The following is a 27,719-nucleotide window of genomic DNA, read 5'->3' as shown; positions in this document are numbered from 1 at the left end:
TAATTTCTGCTTTTCACTTACTTAAAAAGATGATTTTTCTTCTAATTTAATAGTTGATGCTTGCTTATTCTAACATTGATTTCGAATTAATTTATCACTTATTTAAAATATGTGATTTCATGCAAGGCAAATTATTAGAATTAGTTGACCTGTAGTTTTACGTGAAACACATTAAAAATGCAATTAAGGTCAAATTTAATTAACATACTTTAAAGTACTTATTTTTGCTTTATTTTGGTTGTTTTTTAAAGAGGGAATTTAGCATTCATTGTCATTTCAGTGCTTCTGTGGTTTATAATTTGTTTGAGAACATTGGAGACCATTATAAATAAAAGATGAGGTTATTTTAAAATTGTTAAGGCATAATTTATTATGGCCCTTATTTCCATCAACTTAGATAAATTTTGAATCTTCTCTGCACTAGTTCAACAAGTAGGAAGGCGAGGGAGGGTATACCGCCACCAGGTATAAACGGGCGACGGGTCATCCTGGTCACGTTCCAGACAATGATCTGACTATTCAAGGCCGAGGAGAGGTCATCAAGGTTCTTTACTTTGTTTCACCAGAAACCCAAGGGGCGTAGACCTGACTTCACATAATCAGAGCACCATAAAGAATGTCAAAATCACCCAATACTGTAGGTTCACATTCCCAAGGCTAAACTGCCAGTATTACTTCCTAGAAAGAGAACTGTGGCCCACAGCCAGCCTGTCCACAGTAGATGCCACATATCTGCCTGCAGGCAGGTGCCTACGTGACACTGTGAGAGCACACAGCATGTGTGAGCATGTGAGTGCCAGGGGTAGGTAAAACCCAGTCACCAACCGGGACACTTCTAGAAGATGAGCAGCAGCTTGGCTGAGCAAGACCCTTAAAATGTTCAAGCATTTCTTTAAGATATTTAAAGCTTTCTCAAAAACTTACATCAAACTGTCAGTTCTGTTACACTATCTGCTAATTTATCCTGTTTAATTTTGAAATCAGGTTTTAAAATATTACTGTTAATGATTAATGGGCCATCACAGCATCCAGTTTTTCTTAAGATTTCCTAATTGATTGGCACTTGTTTATAATTAGGAAAGTGTAAGAAAAATAAGAAAGGACATAAATAAGTTATCTATAAATTTTATTGACTGTTGGAAGTCAACACATCAATAAAGAACTGAGAAAATATCAGAACAGTATTAACTTAGTAGTGGTGACAAGGAAACCAAAACTGCAGGTATGAAACAGCCTAGGGGTGCCGCATGGTGTGGAGAAGGAGACCCGCCGGTTTCCCCGCCTGTGTACCTCACTTCACTCCAGGGCTGTGCTGCAAACAGTGCTTCCTCTGCTTTCTGGAGGCAGGAAGCTGTGGGTGGCCGTGGGCACTGGCAGTCAGTCCTAAGTTTCTAAAATTCAAGAAGCACTGAATTCACCAGAGCATCCTGGGAGAGTAAAAATGGAGTGAGTGGAACTGGACCCCACCGTCCACCTGCGCTCTGGTGGCCTCCTGGTGTACCTCCAGGCGCATGGGCCATGTTGGCAAAGACGGAAAAGGAGCAGCATAAAGGTAAGTGGCAACAAAAGTGGGTTGAAAGTCACCATTATCTTTGCTTCTCAATTTTGATATTTTAAAATGTCTTCTGTGATACATAAAACCATAAAAACGTATGCAGTCATGGAATATCATGTGATGTTGGGATATATGTGTCATTGTACCTGCTGAAATCAGATTAAGTGCACCTCCGCTGACACTTGCCATTGGGTGGGAACTTTCAAAACCCTTTCCCCTGCATTCTATGACCATGACCTACTGTGGGCCCCTGGGCAACAGCACGTCAGCACTCCGACTCCCAGATATAACTTCTACCCTCTCCATCAGCCTGTGCGTTTGGTTGGCCTTGTGTATTTGCAGTGCTGGCTTAGAATTAGCTGAGCTCTCATTGCAGGGCCACTTCTCTGAATCACTGGTAGTTAACTTGCTCATGGTGTGCACCCACTGCAGCAGCTAGCCTCGTTAACACCATCTTCCCTGCAGGTACAAAGAACCATCCAGTCATGCTTAAAAGTTATCTTTCCTTCCATGTACCTAATTTTTTAAAATTATTTTTGAACAAAATGAGTACTGGGATTATGTATATTCAAAAAAGAATCAGTTGACATTCTATAACAAATTTTGTTGATTTTGCATTTCCTGTAAATCTGGAGGCCACTAGAACTCACATCTATTAAATACAGATTTGAGAAACCCTAACAGGTAGAAAGCGACGAGAGCAAGAGAGATGTGAGGGAGGAGACGGGCCTCTGCCCGGGCAGATGCTTTCCTGGGGGATGGATGCGAGGGGACCCTGAGAAGATCCTGTCACAGTAGACGCTTCCCCTTACCGTGGAGCCATCTATCCCTACACACACACAGTCAGGAAGTGTGCTTTTGCCGAAGATTCTTAATTAGAAAAACAGATGCTTAAAAAAATCATCTTCAGGGTGTAAAAATGCATATTTTTAATTCTAGAAACTGTTTGGAAAAGTTAAAATCCCAACCAACAGAGATGACCCATAATTTCAACTTCCGTTTGGGAAAGGCCAGTCCAGGGAGTGAAGGCCACAGAAGGGCCCAGTTATCTAAGTGGCAGTCAGTGGCAACAGGTCACCCTTCTCTTCTGATGGACTGGGTCATGCCAAATTTGGGAGGCATTAAAAAGAGGGAAAGACTAGCCAGTGCACTTTGGTCTTCGAAAAGATGGGGTCTGTTTTGCAGGCATCCAGTCTGCCCTCTATTTTGGGGACTGGCTCCAGCGCCCCTGCATCGGAAGGACCTTGCATCCCTGGATGTGCCAAGTCCGCACAGCACATCTGCCTGCATTACTCTAATTGTCTTTAGATCACTTACAGTGACTATAGCACTGGACAAGTATGCACATACTTGTTACACTGCATCAGACAGGAAGCAGGACTAGAGAAGAGCCCATACATGCTTTATACAGGCAGAATTTTTAAAAAATATTTTCTTTTCGCAGTTTTTGGTTGAATTCATAGAGGTGGAAGCCAGATAAAGATGGCTGGTTGTAACTGTATGAATGAAAAATATACATTCCCCTAGTGTGTGTCAAGTTTTTAAAGTGAATTTTTATGTGTTCAATTTTTTGCAATTTTGTCATGTACAGTGCATGGTTTCCTCCCGTATGGTGAATCTTCCAAGTTCACCTGTTACTAGGGCCTTTTCTCATCCTGGGAGGAGAGTCCTTCTTTGGTCCTAGAGCTGCCTAAAACAGCATTACACAGGTGTATGGAACTGTCCCACTGGGAACAAGGAACACACTCTGTCTCACATGTACTCTGTCCAGAAAAATGGCTCAGTTTTCAAATAAATTTGCACTTTAAAAAAAAAGCAATGAGAATTTTAAAGAGCTAACATACTATTTTTAAAGACTAATATATTTTACAGAAAAATAAATCACAGTGCTTATAATTAAATTGTTTCTTGGCAGTTCTCTTAAAACCTAAAAGACATCAGCAGGAATGTCCTTCAGGATATTAATATTACTTAAAGGTGTCAGCTAGCCATCACACTAATTCCCACAGGGAACATCTGGACTGGGGTGTGATTGCTGGAAGTTTTGGCATTTGCCATTGTACCTTAGGTCAACTTCTGGAGGTAGGACACTCTTTGTGGGTTCAGCACAGAGGATTTAAGCTAAATGCTTTTTGATCTTTCAAGACCTCAGCAATTTGCCCTTACTTGGGAAGACACTAACAGAGTTGGGAGGTTGATAATAGCATTTTGTTAGGCTCTGGCTACATTCTGCTTTGAGGATTTTAACTAATGGCTTCCTAAACGTTCAAGTAAAGGATTTAAGAAATAACAGAAAATAGGAAAGAAGCTTTCCCCCTTCCCCCCTCATTTTTTGGCTCCTATTTAAACTTTAAACCTCCCAGGCTTTCAGGAAACAGACTCATTGAAATCCATGTTTTTTAAACATGGTGATCCACAGCTTGGGGCTAGACACTCCAGGCATGTAGAACAGGGGAGGCGAGTGCAGGCACGACCTCTCTGGATGATGCTGAGTGGTCAGGTGATGGCTGAGTGAAGCAGACCAAAGAGTCTTTCACGCAGAGGGGCAAGGGAAGAGGTGGTTTTGCTTTGCATCAATCACAGGGAAAGAAAAGGGAACAATGGAACCTCAGACTCCAACCAGGCTGTGTTCTAAAAAGGACTTTTAAAATTGTTAAAATCGTTTTAGAAATGGGGCTGCGAGATCACTGTGATTTCATTACATCAGCCCTATTTTCACCAGATGGTGGGACTCCATGTAAACAGGTCTTTTTGAATCACCCAAATCCAGAGTAATGTTTGTTGAAATAAAGTAGCTTTTATACTGAGGACAGCCCCAGAGAAGAGCTCAGATATCACACTTGTGAGCATCATCTTAGCGACAGTTTGCCCCACACTACAGCAGGGGACAAGGGCAGAATCCACCTTCCCAAGTCCAAGGGACGGGGTCTCCCAGGGTCTTGCTGCTCAGTTGAACCTGCGCAGGAGGCTTCCTGGTGAGACTTTCCCATTTCCCTGCAGCGCGAGAAATGAGTGAAGACAAGTGATCGTCCTCTGCCTGCAACATGTGCCTTCAACAGTGGCTTTCTAATGGAATCTGGTTCTCATAACCAATGTAAGCTGGGAAATAACACTTGGATATGTAGGGTCTCCTGGAGCTGCCCTTTATTCATGTTTAAAGTATGTTTATCTGAAACTGAGTTATAATTAAACCTCTGAAACCATGTATATTATTATATCTATATATGTGTGAGGAAGAAGAAAGAGGAGATATTTTTAAAATCTGTGTCTGTTCCCTGTACCCCTCTGATCCACTATCTTTTTTTGAATTTTTTATTTTATTGTTCTTTTCAGACATACATGACAGTAGAGTGTATTTTGGCACATTGTACATACATGGACTATGACTTATTGTATTTAGGATCCTATTCTATTTTAAATTTTTAAATTTGTTCTAATTAGTTATACAAGACAGTAGAATACATTCTGACACATTGTACACAAATGGAACTTAACTTCTCACCCCTCTGCTGTACGTGGTATAGAGTCACACCAGTAGTCTAACCATACATGTATGTAGGGCAATAATGTCCATCTCATGCTACCGTCCTTTCCAACTCCACAGCCTCACTCCTCCCTTCTGTCCCCTCTACACAATCCAAAGTTCCTTCATTATTTCCTACTGCCCCCCGTACCATGGATCAGTATCCACTATCAGATAAAATATTCAGTCTTGGTGTTTTGGGGGTTGGCTTTTTTCACTTAGCATGATATTCTCTAGTTCCATCCATTTACCTGCAATTGCCATGATTTTTTTTCTTTTTTAAGGATGAGTAACATTCCATTGTGTATTACACCACATTTTTTTTTTGCCCATTCATCTGTTGAAGGGCATCTAGGTTGGTTTTACAGTTTAGCTACTGTGAATTGAGCTGCTATAAACATTGATGGGGCTGCATCACTGTAGTATGCTGATTTCAAGTCCTTTGGGTATAAATCAAGGAGTGGGAGAGCTGGGTCAAATCATGGTTCCATTCCAGTTTTTCTGAGGAATCCCCATGCTACTTTCCATAGGGTTCGCACTAATTTGCCGCCTCACTAGCAATTTATGAGTGTACTTTTCCCCAGCATCCTCTCCAACACTTGTTATTGCTTGTACTCTTAACAATTGCCATTCTGACGGTAGTGGGATGAAATCTTAGAGTAGTTTTGATTAGCAGTTCTCTAATTACTAGAGGTGAGGAACATTTTTTCTTATGTTTATTAATTGGTTGTATTTCTTCTTCTATGAAGTATCTGTTCAGTTCCTTAGCCCATTTATTAAGTTTTTTGAGTTCTTTATATATCCTGTAGATTAGTGCTGTATCTGAGGAGCATGTAGTAATGATTTTCTGTCATTCTGTAGGCTCTCTGTTTACATTGTTTCCTTTGCAGAGATGCAACTTTTTAGTTTGAATCCATCCCATTTATTATTCTTAATTTTACTTCTTGTGCTTTAGGAGTTTGTTAAGGAAGTCAGGGCCTAAGCTGACATGATGAAGATGTGGGCCTACTTTTTCTTCTAATAGGCTCAGAGTCTCTGTTGTAGTGCGTAAGTCTTCATTCCACTTTGAGTTGAGTTTTGTGCATGGTGAGAGATAGAGGTTTTATTTCATTTTGCTACATGTGGATTTCTAGTTTTTCCAGCACCGTTTGTTGAAGAGGCTATCTTTTCTCCAATGTATGTTTTTGGCAACTTTTTCTAGTATGAGATAACCGTTTTTATGTGGGCTTGTCTGTCTTCTATTTTGTACCAGTGAGTCTGCATGTCTATCTGGGTGCCAATGTCATGTCAATTTTGTTACTCTTGCTCTGTAGTATAGTTTAAGGACTGGAAATGTGATGCCTACTACTTTACTCTTCTTGCTAAGGATTGCCTTCGCTATTCTGGGTCTCTTATTTTTCCAAATAAATTTCATGTTTGCTTTTCCTAGTTCTAAGAAGAATGTCATTTTGATGGGAGTTGCATTAAATCAGTATAACAATTTTGGTAGTATGGCCATTTTGACTAAATTAGTTCTGCCTATCCAAGAACATGGAAGATCTTTCCATCCTCTGAATTTCTTTTTTCTTTCTTTACTGTTCTGTAGTTTTCATTGTAGAAGTCTTTCACCTCTTTTGTTAGTTTGATCCCAAAGTATTTTTTTAAGCAATTGTGAATAGGGAAATTTTCCTAATTTTTCTTGCAGTGGATTCATCACTTATGTATACAAATGCATTTGATTTGTGGGTATTGATTTTATACCATCTGATAAATTCATTTATTCTAGAAATTTTTCTGGTGAAATTTTTGGATCTTTTAAATATAGAATTGTGTCATCTGCAAATAGTGATAGTGATTTAAGTTCTTTTTTTCCTATCTTCTGTATCCCTTTAGATTTTTTTTTTTTTTTTTTTTGTCTGGTGCTCTGGCTAGAGTTTCAAGGACTATGTTGAGTAGAAGTGGTGAAAGAGGGCATCTCTGACTTGTTCCAGTTTTTAGAGGGAATGCTTTCAATTTTTCTTCATTTAAAATGATGTTGACCTTGGGTTTAGCATAGAGAGTTTTTACAACTTTGAGGTATGTTCCTTCTATCCATACTTTTTCTAGTATTTTGAACATGAAAAGGTGCTATATTTTGTCAAATGCTTTTTTCTGCATCTATTGAGATAATCATATGATTCTTGTCTTTAAGCCTGTTGATGTGATGTAATAACATTTATTGATTTCTGTATGTGTATTTGTCTAGTAATGAAACAACTGTATTTGTGTGGGTTTGTTACTGTGTCTTCTATTCTGTACCATTGGTCTTCATATCTGTTTTTAAGCTAGTACCATACTGTTTTGGAAATATAGCTCTGTAATATAATTTAAGTTTTGATATTGTGATGCCTACTACATCAATAATGATGTAAAATATCAAAATATCTGAGACACTATGAAGGCAGTACTAAGGGAAAGTTCATTGTATTAAGCTCATTCATTAAAAGAATAGAAAATCATCATATAAATAACCTAATTTCACATCTCAAAGCCCTACACCCAAAGTAGTGTAAGATAGGATATAATTAAAATCAGAACCAAAACTAATGAAATTGAAACCAAAAAAAAAAAAAATCAAAAAATAAACCAAAAGTTGGTTCTTTGAAAAAAATATACAAAATCAATGAACCCTTAGCCAAGCTAATGAAGAAAAGGGGAGAGAAAATACAAATTACTTAAATTGATGATGAGAAAGGAAATATCACCACAGAATCACTGAAATACAGAGGATTATTAGAAGGTACTTTGAAAACCTATACTCCAATAAAACAGAAAATCTTGAAAATATCAACAAATTTCTAGAGACATATTTCCTCCACAAATTGAATAAAGAGGACCCAGAAAATTTAAATAGTGTCTTTCTAAGTGAGAAAAATCTGGATACCTTAGAGAAAAGAGCTCTGGCACACACTGTGACCAATTCAGAAAATATATAGGTATCCAGGGTTTTTCTTTACTCTCTGCCCCCCCCCATTCCCTGCCCTTCTTCCTCTCCCTGTATTCTTCATTTACTAATCATCTTTTCACTCTATTTTTGATTGGTGCTCATACACACCCATAGAGGTGTATTTCCCTGTGGTATAATTCTACATGCACTTAGGATGATTTTATTAAATTATTTAATATGCATTTCCTCCCCTTTCCCATCCCTCTTCCCTCCCAATCTCCTTCATCTACTCTACGAAACCTCACCCTTTTCCCCTTATTTTGCTTTAGCTTCCACATCTGAGAGGAGACATGAGACCCCTTGACTTTGAGTCTGGCTTACTTCACTCAGCATGATGTTCTCCAGGTCCATCCACTTATCAGCAAATGCCATTGTTTCATTGCTGTTTATGACTAAGTAAAACTCTGCTGTGTATGTATAGACCACATTTTATTAATACACTCATCTATTGACAGGCATCTGGGCTTCTTCAATAATTTAGCTATTGTGATTGTGCTGCCATAAACATGGAAGTGGCTGTATCTCTACAATATGTGGGTTTTAGTTCTTTTGGATAAATACCAAGGAGTGGGACAGCCGAGTCGTACGGTGGTTCCATTGCTACTTTTTTGAGGAATCTCCATATAGCTTGTCCAGAGTGGCTGTAGTAATTTGCAGTCCCACCAACAATGTATGGATGCACCTTTCCCCCAAGCATCCTCACCAGTATTTATTATCATTTATATTCTTGATGATTGCCATTCTAACTGAAGTGAGATGAAATCTTACTAGTTTTGATTTGCATTTCCCTGATTGCTAGAGATGTTGAACATTTTTTTCATGCATTTGTTAACCATTTGGTTTTGAGGAAGTGTGGGTTTTTTTCAATACATTTATTGATTACATTATTTTCCGTGTGTGTGAATCTTATTTTGAGTTCTTTATACTATACGTTCTGGGTATTAATGCCTTGTCAGAGGAGTAACTGGCAAAGAGGTTCCTCCCATTTTGCAGGTGCTTTCTTCACACTGTTAATCATTTCTTTTGCTGTGCAGAAACTTATAATTTGATGTCATCCCCCTTATTCATTTTTGGTTTTATTTCTTGCACTGTAGGAGTCTTGCTAAGGAAGTCAGTGCTGGCACCCATATGATGGAGTCAGTTGACCTTAAGTATTCATTTAGCAGTTGGGAAGTTTCGGGGCTAACTCTTAAGTCTTTGATTTACTCTAACTTTTGGGCAGGGTGAGCAATATGGGTCTAGTTTCTTTTACCGACATATGGATATCCAATTTTCTGAGCACCATTTGATAAAAAGACTGTCTTTTCTTCAGTGTAGTTTTGGCATCTTTGTCAAGTATGAGATGGCTGTAAGTATTTAGGTTTATCCCTGTGTTTTCTATCTATTCCATTGGTCTTGATGACAATTTTGGTGGCAATACCATGCTATTTTGTTGTATAGCTCTGCAGTGTAACTGGAGATCAGATGGTGTGATGCCTCTGCGTTGCTCTCTCAGGATGGCATGTGGAATCTTTCAGAAAGAAAAAACCTGTTGGTAAGAAACTGCTACTTCTTAGATTCAAGAGATTTCAGTAAGAGTTTATCATTTTTCAAAATGTTAAGTATCTAATTAATGTCCCTTTTATATGCCATATTCTGTTGAAAAGTCAAGGGAAAATAGTGTGATTTGCTCAGGGTTTATGTATTCCTTATCAAGTTTGTTTCATTTTATAATTTAGGTCTGCCTGCAGATTAGTTAAGCCAACAGATGTGCTGCTGTGCTCAGAATCAACTTTCACCTCCAGCAAAGCTCCATCTAACACCTTGGTCGGCCACCTGGCAAATGTGGGTGGAAGCAGAGAGAATCATGGGGTGGTCTCTGACACCTGAGCTCCTGAGCTGGCAGACCTGCAAATGCCATGGCCCTCCATGCCTGTGGCTCCAGGGCTGGGCTGCAGCCACTGGGGGACCAATGCTCCCCAGTCTGTACTGACCATACACAGACGTTGCTTCTCATTATTCTCTAGGGAGTCCAGTAGAGCAACTTACCCAGCATCACACTGTGCGTGTCATGTATGCAGGAGGATGTGTGGAGGTTACTTGCAAAAAGGGAACTGTTTTATGTAAAAGACCCTGAATGGCAGATTTTCCTGTCTGTGGGGGTCCTGGAACCAGTTCCCTAGGGATGCAGAGGGAAAACTGTCCCCTAGGCATGTGAAGTCACAGAGAATAGAGGTAACTGTGCTCTACACAGGGTCTAAAAAGGCACAATTTGTTTTATTTTTTTAAAAAATGTTTTGAAAAATAAAGGTCCAGATTTGATACATATCCACACAGATACTTAAATGGACCCCAGCTGAACCCAGTGGTAATTCTTTTGGAATCACTGAGGAGCCTGATCAAAATGAACAAACAGCTGTTCTTCATTGACTCACCCTGCACCAGCAGGGGATGAGAACCATCATGAGTTAACATATCAACAGAGGAGGAAAGAGATGCACATTTAGTCACACAGTGATCTCTCATCTTGCAATCGCTGAAATCTGTAATGAGTATAGGTGGTAGTGTTGCTGGAGAAAGATTCCAAAATTTCAAAAATAAATGAGTGTCTTTTCAATCAGAATTATTAAAAAAAAAAAAAAAAAAAAAAGGAAAGCTATCAAAGCCAGAACCAAATCAGTGCTGCCTTTGCCAGTGCTGATTACGGTGGAAGGAAGTCCTGACCTCAGGAAGGCACAGGCACCCAGCGCTGTCGGACTCAGCAACTGCTGTGGGTTAAATAGTCAGTAAACGTGTGAGTTTTGTGAAGAAGAAGATCCTAACTAGAACAGTGAAGACAGAGGGAAGTAACATTTACTAAAACTTAGCAGGTTTTAGATTTGGGCTTAGTGATACACATCATCAAAGGAAACGGGGGTTTGAACTCCAACACCTGGTCTCATTTATTTTCCATTGCACTGACTTTGTAATTAACATTTGAAATAACCCTCCTCTGTGTCAGTAGATTTTAAGAAGCAAAACATACATAACCCTAAAAATTCTGATACATAATCAAAAAAGCTGCAATAGATGAAATTGAAACTGTCAAGTAAGATAACAGAATATGCAGAAGGTTCTCAGAGATACTACATTTATAACCCAAATTGCATAAAACGTGCGTTAGTTACTCTTGGTTATTCGATTTGATCTTCACATAAACTAAAAACAACAGACATCTCACCTGTATTTAATAGTAGTTTCTATATTATGACATCATGGATGACATTGCTGCTTAAGATCTAATTGATTGCTATGGTGGGAGTCGCTCATTGACACTGCTTGAATCAGAGCTTGCACAGGAAACTTTACAATTTAAGGAGTCATAAAACTTCAGTAAATCTTAGTTCAACTCTCTGGTTACACTGTAATTTAGTCTGACTTTGTTAAATAACATAATTCCAATTTCAAAACTACCAACTATAAAACCCAGCCCTTAAATATAAAAGTTGATAAAAATGCTTCTCTAATTCCCAGATATGTTCTGAGGATGACATAATACCACATATGTAGAGTTTTTGAAAGTGTGAGGCATACAAGCAGCTAAATGAAAATGGATATTCATTTTAGTACCTCTGGGTTAGTGACAGTAAGACATAAACTTGTCTTTCTGCTTTGGGTTTTATAATTTTGCCATCAAATTGCTAATGAGCCTGTTTACAAAGCTTTACTGTATGGGAAAACTAAACATATAGGGGACATAACTGACCTTCCTAGCATTAAAAAAGAAAAGAAAAGAAAAGGACCTAGAGCAAGGTTAATGTCTTGTTTGTGGGGGGTGCATGCAACTCAATGTACATAACAGTCAAAGCAAATATGTTAAACCCAAGCAGCAGGGGGTTCTTGTTCACATGGGCTCTGGCAGGGCAGCAGAGCCTTCTGTGGTGGCTCAGAGAGGGCACGGCTAGGGAGGACAGGGACAGGGAGCAGACCCTTAGGTCAGGGCTCCCAGGGCAATCATTTGAAATGACTGACGCCATGGATATGTCTGTGTGGTTGGCTGCCACCCGGAAACCAGAGAGCTCCCTGCAGCTGGGGGTGGGGGTCCTCTAAGCCTGCAGCTCTGCCTGCTGCTCCACCACAAGCTCAGAGTCTAGGAAATCATTCCCCGTAGGAATCAAGGCCTATAGGAAGCGAGGGGTATCAAGGTGCAGTTGATTTGTTATCAGTACAACTCTTCACATAAGCCCAAGCATCTTCACCAGAAGGATACACAGCCATCATATCTTTGTTGTAGATGGAGTAAAATTTTTTGGAAGACAAGAATTATTGAAGGTGACAATCGTGTGTCTGCACATTTAATACACTGCCTTTCTCTAAGACTTCAGTATTCGATAACTCCTAAAAACATCAGCCCTGGCCAGGGATGTGAGTGGGTAGGGTGGGTGGGCTGGAATCTCATCTTGATGGTGAAGAACATTTTTATTCTAATAGAGTAAATATTGAGCTGACAGTCTGTCAGAACAAATCAGTCTCCTCGGAGGCATAAACTGTGGAGAGTTTATTGAATTACTGAAGAACAGTTCTTGCCATTTTGAGAATAAGCCGGTCTAATTTGGTTTGTGAGTGATGGACTATGCAAGGGAACCCAAGACAAGAGAATTTCATCTTCAAGATTCCTGAAGTGTATGATTTAAAAGTAAAAGTCAGACATGTGTGCATTCACAGATTAAATACAAATTACCTACAAAGGCAGAAAGCATACCTCCTCTGTTTTGTATGGTAAAATGATACAACTTCACCAGCTAGTTTTCCTCCGGTCTCATCACTAGTTTTTATCTTGCTATTGTGTTTTAAATGTGAGACATTTTATGAGTGTTGAAAAAGTGCTACGATCAGTAGGGAAAAAGTAATTTTATATAGGGAAGAAAGCGCTAGAAAACAGACTCCAAATATTAATGATGAATTCAGGGTGATGAAATTATATGTAATTTTAATACTTTTGAAAATCCTTAGTTTTTATGTTAGAAATTCTGTTAGAAATAGAATGAAAAAAAATACTTTTAAAAATATAAATTTCTTTTTGAAAAATCATGTTAAAAAGTAATTAACAAGAAAAATATTTGTAAAATGATGTTAAGAAAGGAAATAATCACATTCAAAACAAAAAAATTTAGGACATTCAGAAAAACCTCAGTTTTGCACCTGTGTGTGCACAACTGTTGCAGGCTGTGTGAAAGTGTGCATGGCTGTTTCAGGATGTGTGGAAAGGGCACTCTTAGGGAAGCACGCACAGAGATCCCAACACTGCCAATCATGTGCAGTCTAAGTGTTCCTAGAGTATTCCTTGTGTTGCCGGGAATCTCTGCAATACAGCCATGATATTTTATAATAAAGAATGAGTGGGACATTATCCTATGTGCATATGTGATTATGACTTGTATAACTCTACATCATGTACAACCAGAAGAATGAGAAGTTATATCCATTTATGTATGTGTCAAAATGCATTCTGTCATGTATAACTAATTAGAATAAAAACATTAAAAATATTAATAATGTCCTATTATAATCCATTTTTAAAAAGTAGCATACAGTTTAGTGAGACCTTTGGATTGAGTCTGGCTTTCGGAATTACTAATTCTCAAAGCTATTTCTTTAACCAGATGCTGTGGAGTGTCTTATTCAATGATAATTCTTCTCTGTACAGTATATGGATATTGATCCCTATTTTTAAGCAATTTTTTGTTTCCTCAAAAATTTCAGAACTAAATATTTCTGTCTATCAAACAGTAAAATACGTCTGTCTATCAGACAAGTGACCCCGAGATACTGCATGGCTGTGAGGGTGGCAGGCAGACCAAGGCCTCTGACTTAAGTGAACTGAAGGCAGCTGCTGCTTCTCCAGCAGTGACTCCTGGGATCCATTACCCCCACAGTTCTGTTCATAGGAGGTTTGTGGTGATTCACGAAGACAAGAATGAGAAACAAAGCTGACCCTTCAATTGCAAATGCATTGCAACACCCTTGACCAAAATGTGAGTTTCTGAATGTTATTTATGATTTTTAATAGCGTACCTAAATCTTCCTACAGCAGAGTAGCACATCTATCTAACTCCAGTCTGCCCTCTGTCTGCCAGCCAAGCCCCCCAGTACAGAGCAGGCTGGAAGTTGCTGGAAAGAGGCGCCAGCACACTGCAACAAGTCTGTTCTCACCATGCAGGTCACGGCGCCCCACACGCTGGGGTCTAGAGAGATGTCAAATCCAAAGTCGATTCACCCATATTTGGTGTCATAGAAGAATTTCATTACATTTATCTTGCTCTGACTCTGCTTTGTATCAAAATAAAACTTAACTTCACTCACCCTTAATAAAGCACTAGTACATCTACCACGATGAATTCAAATCATCACAACATTGCTAGTGGGATTTTTAATGTAGATGTGAGACATATATAGCAGTGATGGCTTCATTTGTTTTTTATTAAACTCTGATAACAACTTGTGGAACTACAAGGGCCAAATCAGGGACCTCATTGTCACATGTTGCTAAAACATTTCTCTCATCCCATTCAGTATAGAAAGAACAAATAATAAATAGGGTGTCACGTACGCACAGGGGTTTAGAGCATGCAACCTGTTCTGACCACAAGAATTAGAGAATAATTGGAAAAAGTCCAACACAATGTGGAAGTTAACTTCTGGCTAATCCATAAGTAGGAGGATCCAACACTGTACTCAGAGAGAAGAAGGTGTGAATCAGCACTCCAAGTCAACGCGTGGACACCCCTTCAGTTATGCTTCACAGTTTCTGATAGGAAGCTGTTAGTGTGGACATCTGAGCACAATTACTGAGATTTTTACCAATTGCACTACTCCAGAAATCTAGAATTTCAGTTTTTAAATGTCCTGTTTGTCTTTGAGCTATAGTTTTCAAAATAAACTCTAGGAACTTGATGTGCATTATTGCAACAATACTTCAGTTAGCCATAGATAGGTGAGGGTCCCCCTCCTGCCTGGCAGATGCTTCCGACATCCACCTAACACTATTAACAACATTATTCCTTTAGGAATTTAAGCAACAAAGTACACAAAAGTTGGCACTGAATGCATAAAAAATGATAAAGATAAAAACTACCCACTTTTTTTGTTTTTTGTTTTTTTGCTGGGAGAGTTTTGAAACACATCTTTATTACATAAAATATGTAGAAGATATTATTTCTTTGATAACTGCAGAAGTAGAAGGGTATGGTATTCTGGGACTCAAATAGATTCCATTTTATTGGAAGATGTCAGATACTTGACAAAGTTATATCTGAATGTGTGGAAATTGTTTTTGAAAAACAATTCCTCAGTATTTGTCCCTGACAAAATTTATCAGTGGGTGCTAAAATCACAGGGTGGCTAGATAATGGGAAATTGGGTGTTTATACAAACTCATAGACTCTCTTAATTAAATACATATTACTTACAAAAACACAAATAGCGACTTTCCAGTTGAAATACCTGGCAGACACTGTTTAGCCAAGAGATGGATTTCCTACGGCCGTTCGTGGGTCAGACACGCAGGTGCCTCCTGTTGTAGGGAACTAAGAGGACACCGTGACAATCCCAGCACTCCTGCCAAGCAATAAGTACAACCCGGAGGAAACACACAAACCAAACCTGGCACAGCCTGTGCACATGTCCTGGACTCTTCTGAACTGCAAAGGTTAGGGAAGAGGAGGAGCAGAGTGTTCCTAGGGCGACAAAAGGACCACCCTAACTAAACTGTGATGCCCAGTTGGAGTGAGGAAGAGCCACCTGCTGAAACCTGCCTAGTGTGAATCGGCAGGGAATCCGTCCACATCCTGAGGCCTCCACTGATGCTGTGCTTATGAAAGAAGACATCCTTGCTTTTACTTTCCAATGTTTCAGGAAACTATATAGGGAAAAGAAAAGAAATGTGATAAAAAGAAGGTGCATTTGGGAAATCTTGTTGAAGGTTGCATAGAATTGTGTACCATTTATATAACACTTTAAGTATGAAATTGTTTGAAACTGAAAAATTTAAAAAGTCTTATGAAATATTTTAAACCTTTTCTGTTTCCAAGAAAGGAAGACAACAAAAATCAAATCTGTCTTTCTGTGCCCTGAACAATTAACTTTTGCATAATGCTTTGTTTACCAAGAATAGTTTTGTGACAAAATCAGATGAGCTCCTGTGGAAGACGGAGAATTGCCAGTTATGTGAGTGGGTGAGGCTTCTTTGGGGTCAACGCATGAAGAAGTCTTTCAGGCTTTAGTTTTCTTCATGTTTCCTGTAAGTTCTTATATTACCACTGCACTTTAACATTTGTATGTTTGTAACCTGAGTCTCCCTCACCGGAGTCTGAATTTTAATTACAACCTCAAGCATTTTAAAACTACAACTTTTTTTTAAATAATAACAATTTATTCTCAGATAATGAAGTCTACAAGTCTGAAAACCCCTATTTCAGACTTCATTTTAAATTATTATATCTGCAAGGATCTTATTTCCAGGAAAGAGCACATTCTAAAATTCTAAGAGGACATGAATTTTGGAGAGACACAGTTTGACCCCATGAAGTCTACACTTGTTCCACCAAAACTACAACTTTTAAAATATTTTTGTGTAAAATTTTAGGTATATTGACAAATTAACAGATTTTATCCTATAAAAGTGTTGGGTTCTTTTCAGGAAGGGGTGAAAAGCAAAAAGATCTGTGTTGAAGGTGCCCAGTGCAGTGTCTCTGACAGATTTAAAAAAAAAAAATTCCTTTTCCTGGAATATACTCTCAACTATTATCTGTTTTTTTCCCCTTGTATCATATAGATAAAATGACCACTAGCGTAATAAGAAATTAAAGTAACCTACATTTAAAAAATATCACGGTCATAGTAATGATGTTCACAAAACTTTTATAAGGAAAATAAGCTTGTATGGTTGAAATGAAGGATTTTTAAAAACATTTTTGAAAAAACACTATATTATAAATGATTTAATAGTCTCATTGCTGAATCTTTTCAATTATTTTCATAGTTAATCCTCTATGCATTTTCCATATATAAAAATGTAATTGATAATAGAGAAAGATGTTGATTCAGAAAACTCTGAGAGACAAGGCAAATTTAAAACTATAAAATAGTCCAAAATCAATATCACCATTAAGCTAACTAAAGTCCTCGTTAGTCCTCCGGAGTAACTAGGCCTAATTGAGCCTTTCTGCCTGGGTGGAACCACTGTAGTCCATCTCTGTCCGCAGCTTCAGACCCCCTTTCCTGAGGGCACAAAGGGAAAAGCAAGAGTCAGGAGCAGGCGACTCCTCCCACCAGCTCACCCCTGAAGAGGAAGGGAGAACCCGACTGCAGGCAGACATCATCTAGAGACCCTTAGAAAGGCCATCCCTGCTGCTCACACGGGGGGCTTGGCCTCCTCTGGGCTGGGGTTTTCCCATCACTCCCAAGTACCCCTCACTGCTCATTGGCACTCCGCCTGCCCCGGGCTCCCTGCCTGCAGGCTCCCCCTCACTTGGTTCAGCCCCCTGGCAGTGCCCACCTCCATCTGCCCAGCCAGGGCTCACCACCAGAGCCCTGAGACTGCTCCTATGCGAGTTACCTCTAGTGACTCTGATGCGCCATCAAAGAGGACTCCTAAGCAAGTGGATCTGAGGTGGGGCAACTTTCCTGGGCTACGTTAAGCTCCAGCTTGTGGCAAAGCTGAATGAAGCCTGCTCCTACCAGGGCCCCTGGTCAGCCTCCTGTCCCTGCAATGGGAGAAGACGTCTTTCCTTGCTGGGTTGTTTCACGCTGCTGTCAGAGGTCTCATGTCCTTGTGTTGTCCCATCTCCGTCTCCACTGCTCCCCTGAGAACTTTCACACCACCTGGGTTACTTCTGTCCAACGGAAAGACTTCAGATCAAGCCGTGCAACTTTTCAAAATATTTTGTTTTTAAAATAACTTAGGTTATCCCAGACCCTCTGTAATTCCATATAAATGTATAATCAGGATGCCAATTTTTATAAGATAAAAATAAACCCTGTTGGGTTCTTCATTGGAACCTTGTTATTCTGCAAACCATCTACAGTTGGGTAAAACTGACATCTTGAAAATACTGAGTCTTCTGGACCATGGACAGAGAGTATCTCTCCCTTTCTTTCCCTTCTCTTTTAGATTTTTTTTATTGATTTTAAAAAAATGACAGTGGAATGCATTACAATTCTTATTACACATATACAGAACAATTTTTCATATCTCTGGCTGTATATAACATATATTCATACCAATTTTTGTCTTCATACATGTATTTTGGATAATGATGTCTATCACATTCCACCACCCTTGCTAACCCCCCTGCCCTCTCCCTTTCCCTCCCACCCCTCTGCCCTATCTAGAGTTTATCTATTCCTCCCATGCTCCCCCTCCCTACCCCACTATAAATCAGCTTCCTTATATCAGAAAAAAAAAAAAAAAGACATTTGGCATTTGTTTTTTTGGGATTGGCTAGCTTCACTTATCATTATCTTCTCCCACACCATCCATTTACCTGCAAATGCCATGATTTTATTCTCTTTTATTGCTGAGTAAAATTCCATTGTGTATATATGCCACATATTTTATCCATTCATCCACTGAAGGGCATCTCGGTTGGTTCCACAGTTTAGCTATTGTGAATTGTGCTGCTATAAACATTGATGTGGCAGTGTCCCTGTAGTATGCTGTTTTTAAGTCCTTTGGGGTATAGACTAAAGAGAGGGATAGCTGGGTCAAATGGTGGTTCTATTCCCAGATTTCCAAGGAATCTCCATACTGCTTTCCATATTGGCTGCACCAGTTTGCAGTCCCACCAGCGATGTATGAGTGTACCTTTTTCACCCACATCCTCACAAACACTTATTGTTGTTTGTCTTCATAATAGCTGCCATTCTGACTGGAGTGAGATGATACCTTAGAGAAGTTTTGAAAACTACAGAACCCTAAAGAAAGAAATCAAAGAAGACCTTAGAAGATAGAAAGATATACCTTGCTCTTGGATAGGCAGAATGAATATTTTCAAATTGACCATGACCATACTACCAAAAGCACTAAACAGATTTAATGCAATTGTGATCAAAATCCCAAATGGCATTCCTCATAGAAATAGAAAAAGCAGTCATGAAATTTATCTGGAAAAATCAGAGATCCAGAATAGCTAAAGCAATCCTTAGCAGGAAGAATGAAGCAGGTAGTATCATTACTATACCAGACCTTAAACTATACTATAGAACAATTGTAATAAAAACAGCATGGTATTGGCACCACAACAGACTGGTAGACCAATATTACAAAATAGAGGACACAGAGACTAATCCACAAAATTACAATAATCTTTTATTAGATGAAGGTGCCAAAAACATGCTTTGGAGAAAAGATAGCATCTTCAACAAATGGTGCTGGGGAAACTGGAAATCCATATGCAACAAAATGAAATTAAGCCCCTATCTCTCACCATGGACAAAACTCAGCTCAAAGTGGACAAGGACCTAGGAATAAACCAGAGACCCTGCATCTAATAGAAGAAAAAGTAGGCCCTAATCTCCATCATGTGGGATTAGGCCCCAATTTCCTTAATAAGACTCCTATAGCACAAGAATTAAAATCAAGAATCAATAAATGGAATGGAATCAAACTAAGAAGTTTCTTCTCAGCCAAAGAAACAATCTGTGAGGTGAATAGAGAGCCAACTTCCTAGGAGCAAATCTTTACCCTTACACATCAGATAGAGCACTAATCTCTAGGGTTTATAAAGAACTTTTAGATTCTTATACTTTCTCTGAGCTACATTGTACAGTTTCAGCCTGTCGTCCTATGCATATTTTTATATATTTATTCCTAAATACTTCAGATTTTAATTCTTTAAATGGCACAATTTTTGAAACTTCATTTTTATTGTTTACTGATGGTTGTGATTGTAACTATGGCCTTGGACCATAAAACATTTTTATTCTACTTGTTCTTCTCATAGCTTTTGTATACATTTTTTTAAAAAACCCAAAAAAGTTACCACATCATATAAAAAAGACATGTTTATCCCTCGTTTCTTATCTCCATGCTTTGTTTTCTTGCCTCACAACACCACACATTCAACAGTGATCAACATGGGCATTTTTTGCATGTCCCTGAGTTTATGAGGACCACATTTAGTCTCTCATCATGATTAATCCATCATCTAGAAAATGTCCATAGATGACCTTAGTGGATTCAGTTCCTACTCAGCTAAAAGCCTTAAGCAGCTTAATCAAAGTAATATGTGTCCAGTGCCCTTGATGTTAAGTTACAATAATAAAAATCTCAATTCCTCAATTCAATGGTCTCCTCTAGGAAAAGCTGTGCTTTGGTTAGTCTGTGCAAAATGTAGAACTTCAGCAAGAACAGGGCTCTCTAGGCAGGTGGCCAAGCTGCCCAGGGCTGGGGGGACAGAAGAGGCTCGTCTGCTGCTTCCCCCAAGAGAGCCTGAGTGACAGGCACTGTCAGGTCAAGGTAGCACTCACCTGTCTGTGGACCTCACCCACTTAGTGACATTTTCTCATCATAATGAGATCTCAGTACAGCAAGTATTGAACTTGCCTATAGCAATATTACAGAAAATATTGAACCACCGTCAAGTTGTAACTCAGCAGGAAATAGTTGATCTATTTTTTCAATGTAGTTAAAGAGTTAATATTTCTCCTGCTATTTAATAATTCATTATTGGGCAATACACAAAATTTCAAAATTTGATTTAGTTTGCAATATCTTTCTCTTTCTTCTTCTCTAACAAATAGCATATGATATAAACTCTTCAATGACATTAAAATACTATGCTAAATAGAATATTTCTTTTAAATGATTACGTTTCATTTTGTTTGTCTTTGAAAGCAGCTTAATATATTCAAGGCTTTCTGATATTCACTAGAGTTGTCAAATTGATAGTCCTCAAAATCATCTGTAGATTCCAACTGCAGCAAGAACAATCCAAATAATCTTTACTTTTGATCTGTGGGAGACACTTTAGTAAGGTAGAGTATTTATTTTTTAAAATTTTTATAATTACTTGAGAATAACACTTAGTGTTTCTTAGTTTTTTGTGGAAGTACATTTCTGTATTTATAGGAAAAAGGTGCTATCAGGGAAATTTGTCCAAGAAAACAGGTGTTTATGTAAAACCCTGCTACCTTGGCAGGACTTGTTTGGATGACACAGGGGAGCACACTTCTAGGTGACAGACACAGTTAGACACACACTCCTCCACCTTGCTCATCTAACACCCTCGACACCCAGCCATGGGGCAAGCAGTCCCCCTGTGTGTGGCCTGCAGCCTGGGACCTGGGTGGAAGGTAGGCTCTGCTCTTGTAGAGACACAGCAGGTATGTTTTCCTCCCCTTGTGGGATTTCAACCTCTCCCATACCCAGAGCTGGCCTAGCAACTAAGGATACTGTAATAATGTAGAGGACGATATATGTAGGTAAGATTTAAGGCTGAAGATAGGAAAAACATGCAAAGTGCCTAGGAAGATCCAAATACTCTAGATGGTCATTTTTGACACAGGAAAAAAAAGTGACATTTAAAGAGTCTAGCCCAATGTGTCTGTATCACGAAAACCTTGGCTCTACTTTGTGAGAACACTCATAGATCTGTCCCAGGAAGCAATTCCACTAAAGATGTCAACAAAAATGCTTTGGGATCATAATTCACTCAGGCACTGCTGGAAATAGAAGCTCTGTGGGAAGCTCTTGATAATAAATAATAAAACAAGTAAACTTCACAAAACAGTAGTGGTGATGGTAGTGGGCACATGGCTGGGCAATGAAACAGGTGGTCCTCGTCTTACTCCATGTGAGCATCCATACTGTGATGAGGTGGGCTTCACATGTGTCCCCTGGAAACACTGTCAGCTAAAACACCATCAAGAAAAACTGAGATGGTGGGTAACAAACAGGCTGGGCCTGCCCTGAGTGGCTCCATGGTGCATAGAACAGCAGTCTTCAGGCTGGGCCTGCTCTAGTGACTCCATGATGTACTGAATAGCAGCTCTCAGGCTACACCCTGCCCTGAGGGACTCCATGGTGTATAGAACAACAGTCCTCAGGCTGCACCTACTCCGAGTGACTCCATGGTGTGTGGAACAGCAGCTCTCAGGCTGCACCTGCCCTAGTTACTCCATGGTGCAGAACAGCAGTCCTCAGGCTGTACCTGCCCTAGTGACTCCATAGTGTGTGGAACAGCAGCTCTCAGGCTGCACCTGCCCTGACTCCAAGGTGTGCAGAACAGCAGTTGTCAGTCTGCACCTGCCCTAGTGATTCCATAGTGTGTAGAACAGCAGTCCTCAGGCTGTGCCTGCCCTGAATGACTCCATGGTGTGCTGAATAGTAGCTCTCAGGCTGTGCCTGCCCTGAGTGACTCCATGGTGTGCAGAACAGCAGTCCTCAGACTGTGCCTAAACCAAGTTTCTCATTTTATAACGCACTAGTTTGCCCTGATTTATTCCATTTGAGTCCAAGTACCAAGGTAGAATCCACAATTTGTTGGTACAAGTAAATAACTACCATTTGCCTGGTGTAAACATAAGGCACAATTTGATGAATAACTTTTTCATGCCAACTTATCAAACTAAATTAGGAATACCTGAACATATGAGCGTCCCAAATCATATCAGATTCACTGGCCACAGACACTTATCAACCTCACCAGATGTCACCCCCTCACCTAAGACCCATAAGAGGAGCAGCCCCCAAGACAATGTGGCAGCACAGTCAACCTATCGTCCTCTGGTCACTTATCACAAGCCTTGCCCAGCATGACTGCCACAGCAATAAGCCTTCTGTGTCTGTCCCTGAGTTTCAGCTCAATCTAGCTTCTCCTGCTCCAAAGACACAGGGTCCACTCCAAGCTGACATTCTAAGTTGACACTGTGAAGCTGCCAAACTGCCATCCTCTGGCTGCTCCCCTTGATAACTCTGCTCCACTAATTGCAACTCTTTATCTGACCCCCCCGCCCCAGGGACTCTCCCCTTTCCTGTCTGCTCTCTGCCTGTGCTCTTGACACAGAATCCTGTAACCCTATAGCTGCCTTCACCCTTTCTGTGACTTATAAATATCACTGTGTGAAATAATGTGTGTGACTTCAGTGTTACAAATATTAGTAATTAAGATTGGAATAAAGGAATTTGTGATTGCCCAGCTTGGGAGCAGCAGGCGACCCATAAGTGCTCAGTGAATTGCAACGGCTGATGGTGGAGCAGCCTGTGAACCTGTTGTTGTTCAATAAATTGACAAGTGTGTCTGGTCTCTGTCGATGGCATGGCTTGCTCACCTCAGGGCTATTTCTCTTTACTCCTGTAACAGTAATGCTTTACAACTTCTTTGGTCATTGCTAAACAACAAATAGGTGTGTGTATTTCTGTACTCAAATGACATTTTTCTTTTCCTTCCCAAGAGATTTGTCCAAAAGCAGTGTTGCTAAATGCCATAAAGTTTTACTAAGATGAGCCTGGTTTTCTCATCTTCATATTACTTCCCTGAAGTTCAGGGGTAGCTGAGGAGACACACGGAAATTCTTTCCTAGGGCTCACTTGAGCTTGGGCCAAGTAGGACTGCCCCTTTCTGCAGGCCAGGTTACGTGGTCATGAGATGAACCTGCCACTGATTTGGTTGAATGAACAAAAACCCTGAGAGAGGGGGATTTGTGTCTGCGATGGCTACTTCCACTTAGTCCAGCCATAGGTAGAATCTTCTGCTGCAATCATCACACTCATTAAACCTAAAGGACTTGGTTCCAGTGGCCCCAGGTCCCAGACCATGATCCCAGGCACCATGTGAGAGAAAGCAGGCTCAGTCAGGCAGTGCATGGGTGCATCTCTTCCCACCCACAAGAAGCAAGAGAGAGCCTGACTCCCTCTGGGTGGTGCTCCCTGCTGCTGATGTGGAGGGTGACTCACAATCACTTCACCAGCAATGGACTGGGCTCTAAGCCATGTGCAAGGTCGTGATCCCACTCCAGTAATGCAAAGAGCCCCTGGTATGAGCAGGGAGGGCTTGGCAGTGGTCCTCACGCAGGGGAAGGGTTGAGACTCAGAGTGCAAGGGACCAGGTAGGCTGAATGGGGAACCAGAGGCTGCCAGCAGTTAGTGACGATGTGTGAGCAGATGCAACAGGTGGTGTGGCCTGATAGGGACCCACAGAAACGTTCCTCAGTTTCCTTGAACACTCTTCAGTTTTAATAATTATTACTGAATGAATGGATGGAAGGATAATGAGATGTCACACCAAAATCCTTCACCCACCGAGGCCCCATAAAAGTGCATGCTTGGTATTTATGTGGTAATATTGTCACCAACAGCATTACATCCTGTAGTCCCTGACTCTTAATTAGTTTAAAAATATCAGAAGTCTCAGCTCAACCGAAGGAAAATGCTTTATAACCTAAAATAGTGCAATGGAAATGTTTTACGTTCACTTTTTAAAATTTAACAAGTTTTCTATTATAATACTTAAAATTCAAAATATTTCAGTTCAAAAGATATATTAATTAAACAAAATAATGAGTTTCAGTTTATATTTAGTTGCACATGACACTGTTTCATTCTCAAATATTGTAAACGTGTGTATACACATGCAGTTTGTGTGTATGTATCTATTAGCTATATATAGATCTCTTCCTAGACGAAATGCAGTAGTTCTGAGAGCAAAATGAAAGCTAGTGTGATTACAATGGTTTATTGTAGATTTGACAACCTCAAAAATTTATATTTTGACAAGAAAACTACATTAAAAACTATTTTTTAGAAGTCTTAAAACTGCAGCTGAAGAAACGAAGGTGTGTGTGTTAACTGATTCATGGGAGAATTTCCAGTTCGTTCCATCCCCAGCTTTCTTTCTCTTAGAAGTTTGTTGAATTTAAAAGTACTTAGTCAAATAGAATGACTAGAAACATTACAGAATGTACAAAGAACCTTCTTGCTTTGCATAAATTATTTTCATTAATAGCGCTGCATGGGGTGCTTGCTTGAATAACTTTTTTGTCAACAGTAAAAATAACCTGCTTTCAGAAAAGAAGTTATGCATAAATTCACAGAAGAGGGTGACAAGCAATTTCCATCGTAACAAATAAACATTAAAATCATCTATTTTTTTAAAGAATATATAAATCAGAGTAATTGACTAAATAATACATTCTGCCAATATACTCCCTTTGAACCTTAGAGCTCACAGGCTGCAAACTAGTGGCATTAGCTAAATTGTACCACTAAGTAATAAGTTGCACAGTGACTTATTATAGTATTTGCACAGGTTAATTCAAATGCATTTACTTTAACTCCCACCTGTTCTCCAGGGCAACCCCTTTTCCGCCCCAGGTTTCACAGGGTGGAGAGAGGTAGCTGGCTTCCCCCAGGCCCACCAGCTCCACCTCCGTAGCCCTGGTCCTCCAGCCTGGGTGGAAAGAAACATGCCCCAAGAAATCTGTCACTGCAGAAACCCTCCTGTGAATAGTTTCCTATTCACTCATATCCCAAAAGGATTTTTTTTTTTTTGGTTATTTGCAGGAAAAATATTATTTAAGTTTTGCTATTAAAATTGAGATTTTCCAATGTATTTATCTTAAAACTGACCATTAGTAATGAAATTAAAGTCTAACGCACTTGCAAACTGTCTTGGATTGTGTAGATAAGATCATTCAACAATTCTTTGCTGAGAATCTGTTAAGCCCACAAATTGAAGAACACATGGTTATTGTAGTTTTTATACCTAAAAATAAGTGTCCTTGTATCTTACCCATCCTTAAACAAAGCGGGCAACATCAGATTTGTGTATTTCCCCTTACTGCAGTTCTTGGCAGTCCCTCCTTATGCACAATGGACAACACCTCTCACTAAACCCTTTCAAAACGAGAGAGAGAGGAACTGGGCAAAGCAGTCGCAGTGCGTGGCTTCCTCAGCAGATGGGAGGTGAGGCCACCCCAGTTGTGGGCCTCTTACGGATATCTAAGAGGCCCTCTTTCAACTGCAGGAGTCCCCACAAGAGGCTGTGAGGAGGAGGAGGAGGAGCGGAGGCTGCTGCTCCTGCCCACAGAAGCGGAGGATCCGGACGTGGCCTGTGGTGCACTCCCTGGAACAAGCCATTTGGGTCTCTGAGCATGGTTTCCTGATGCTACCAGGAAGGCAGTGCTCCTGTGACGGCCAGGTCATCTCTGTGAGTGGCCCTGTCCATGTTATGGGAATCCCTGCCCTGTGGACATGTTTCTGTGGCAGTGCTGGACATGCAGGGGGGCATCTCTGGGAGGATTCTCTGAAATGCACCATTCATTGAAGAGAAACCTGTTCGTTTTTGTTACAGGATCTGTTAATGGTGACACAAAAGGGAAGGTGGAGGGCATCGCTGTGCAAACTATGCCAGATGGCAGCTCACCCGCCAGAGGACTCTCTGGAGAATGCCCTGTGATGGGCAGGGACAATCAGAGCACGAGAGTGCATGGATGAACGATGAAGATGGCAAGAAAGGGCAGCTGCCAATCATCTGCCCTCCCAGGTTTAAAAATGTCCAGTTCTGGAGACTACAAAACAAATTTGATTTTTCCCATTTCTGTTTTGGTACATAAGTACAAATAGAAGAATGAGGAAAAATAATGCTTTTTTTTTTTTCCCAAGTTATTTTGTTGCCAATTTCTCTTCTGCAAGCCCTGGTTGCAGTGCTTGGCATGCGCTACCCATATTCATTATGTTTTCAATTAGCCTACAAGGTCTTGGAAGGCAAAGACCATGTGCTGTGTGTTCTGATATTTTTCCACTCAGCAGTGAGCCTGCAAGGCAGCCTGCAGACTTACACATGTGTATCCATGTACACACACACACACACACACACACACACAATCTGATTGGTAGTTCTGGGAGATAATCCCATGAAATAACTTATTTTCTATTTTAGCCAAGTCTACACAGACACTAATCTGAGCTGTGTCATGCTGCAAACCATGTAGCAGGTGTCTTATGATCTCAGTTTGAGTTACAAGCCACTGATCTGAATTTAGAGATTGGTCTTAATGATCGAGATGTATTTTGAGTTCAGATCTGGAGAGCGGACAGAGATTCCCACAGCATAGTGCTGAGGGGCATCTGCAAGGCCTTACTCTGGCAGCTAGCAAAGGAGATGAGAGTTGGTGATGAAGGCCACAATTTTCATACAGCAACAGAGGTAATGCAGCCCATTTCACTTTTCTGTCACGTGAAACCCACGTTTCTCAGTTTTCAGCTCCTAACTTGAGTCTCTGCTCTCCTTGGGCCTCCTCTTCCTCAGCGGTTTCCCAGCCGGATTCTTCCCACTCCCCTCCTGCTGCCTTCCTTCCTCATCTCCTCTGCGTGGGGAGACTGCACAGCTTCTCCCCGAGACCCTGAACCTTGCCAACCTGAGTCATTCCTGGCCACGACTTCCCCATCCTGACCCTTCCCAAGAAGGGAAGAACGGTGGAAAGCTGTTGACAGACAGGCTTACTCACTTGGAGAGAGAATGTGCAAGAGAAAACTGAAAACTGAAAGAGAGCCGACGGGAGCCCACAAGCACAGCTCAGTCTCGCTAATGGCCACGAGAGTGAGAGTTAACTGCTGTGTGCCACTGGGCTCCTGCGTTTCTCTTCCTTTCATCCTACAACCACAGTCCTTGTTAATAGACACAAGGTTCAACTCCAAAAGGGAGGTGGATATAGGAAGC

At 40.2% G+C, this 27,719-nt stretch overlaps 1 protein-coding gene across 2 annotated transcripts in view; it reads right to left on the bottom strand.

Annotated features, from left to right (window-relative positions):
- The window catches only part of Csmd1 (CUB and Sushi multiple domains 1), a 1,636,907-nt gene that overhangs the window by 748,960 nt on the left and 860,228 nt on the right, over positions 1–27,719 (bottom strand). The window lies entirely within an intron of this gene.

The sequence above is a fragment of the Marmota marmota genome, unplaced genomic scaffold, assembly GCF_001458135.2.
Source record: "Marmota marmota marmota unplaced genomic scaffold, marMar, whole genome shotgun sequence".
In the NCBI taxonomy this organism is placed as follows: domain Eukaryota; kingdom Metazoa; phylum Chordata; class Mammalia; order Rodentia; family Sciuridae; genus Marmota; species Marmota marmota.
The sequence above is the reverse complement of the archived record's forward strand: the minus strand, read 5'-3'. Positions and strand labels throughout refer to the sequence as shown.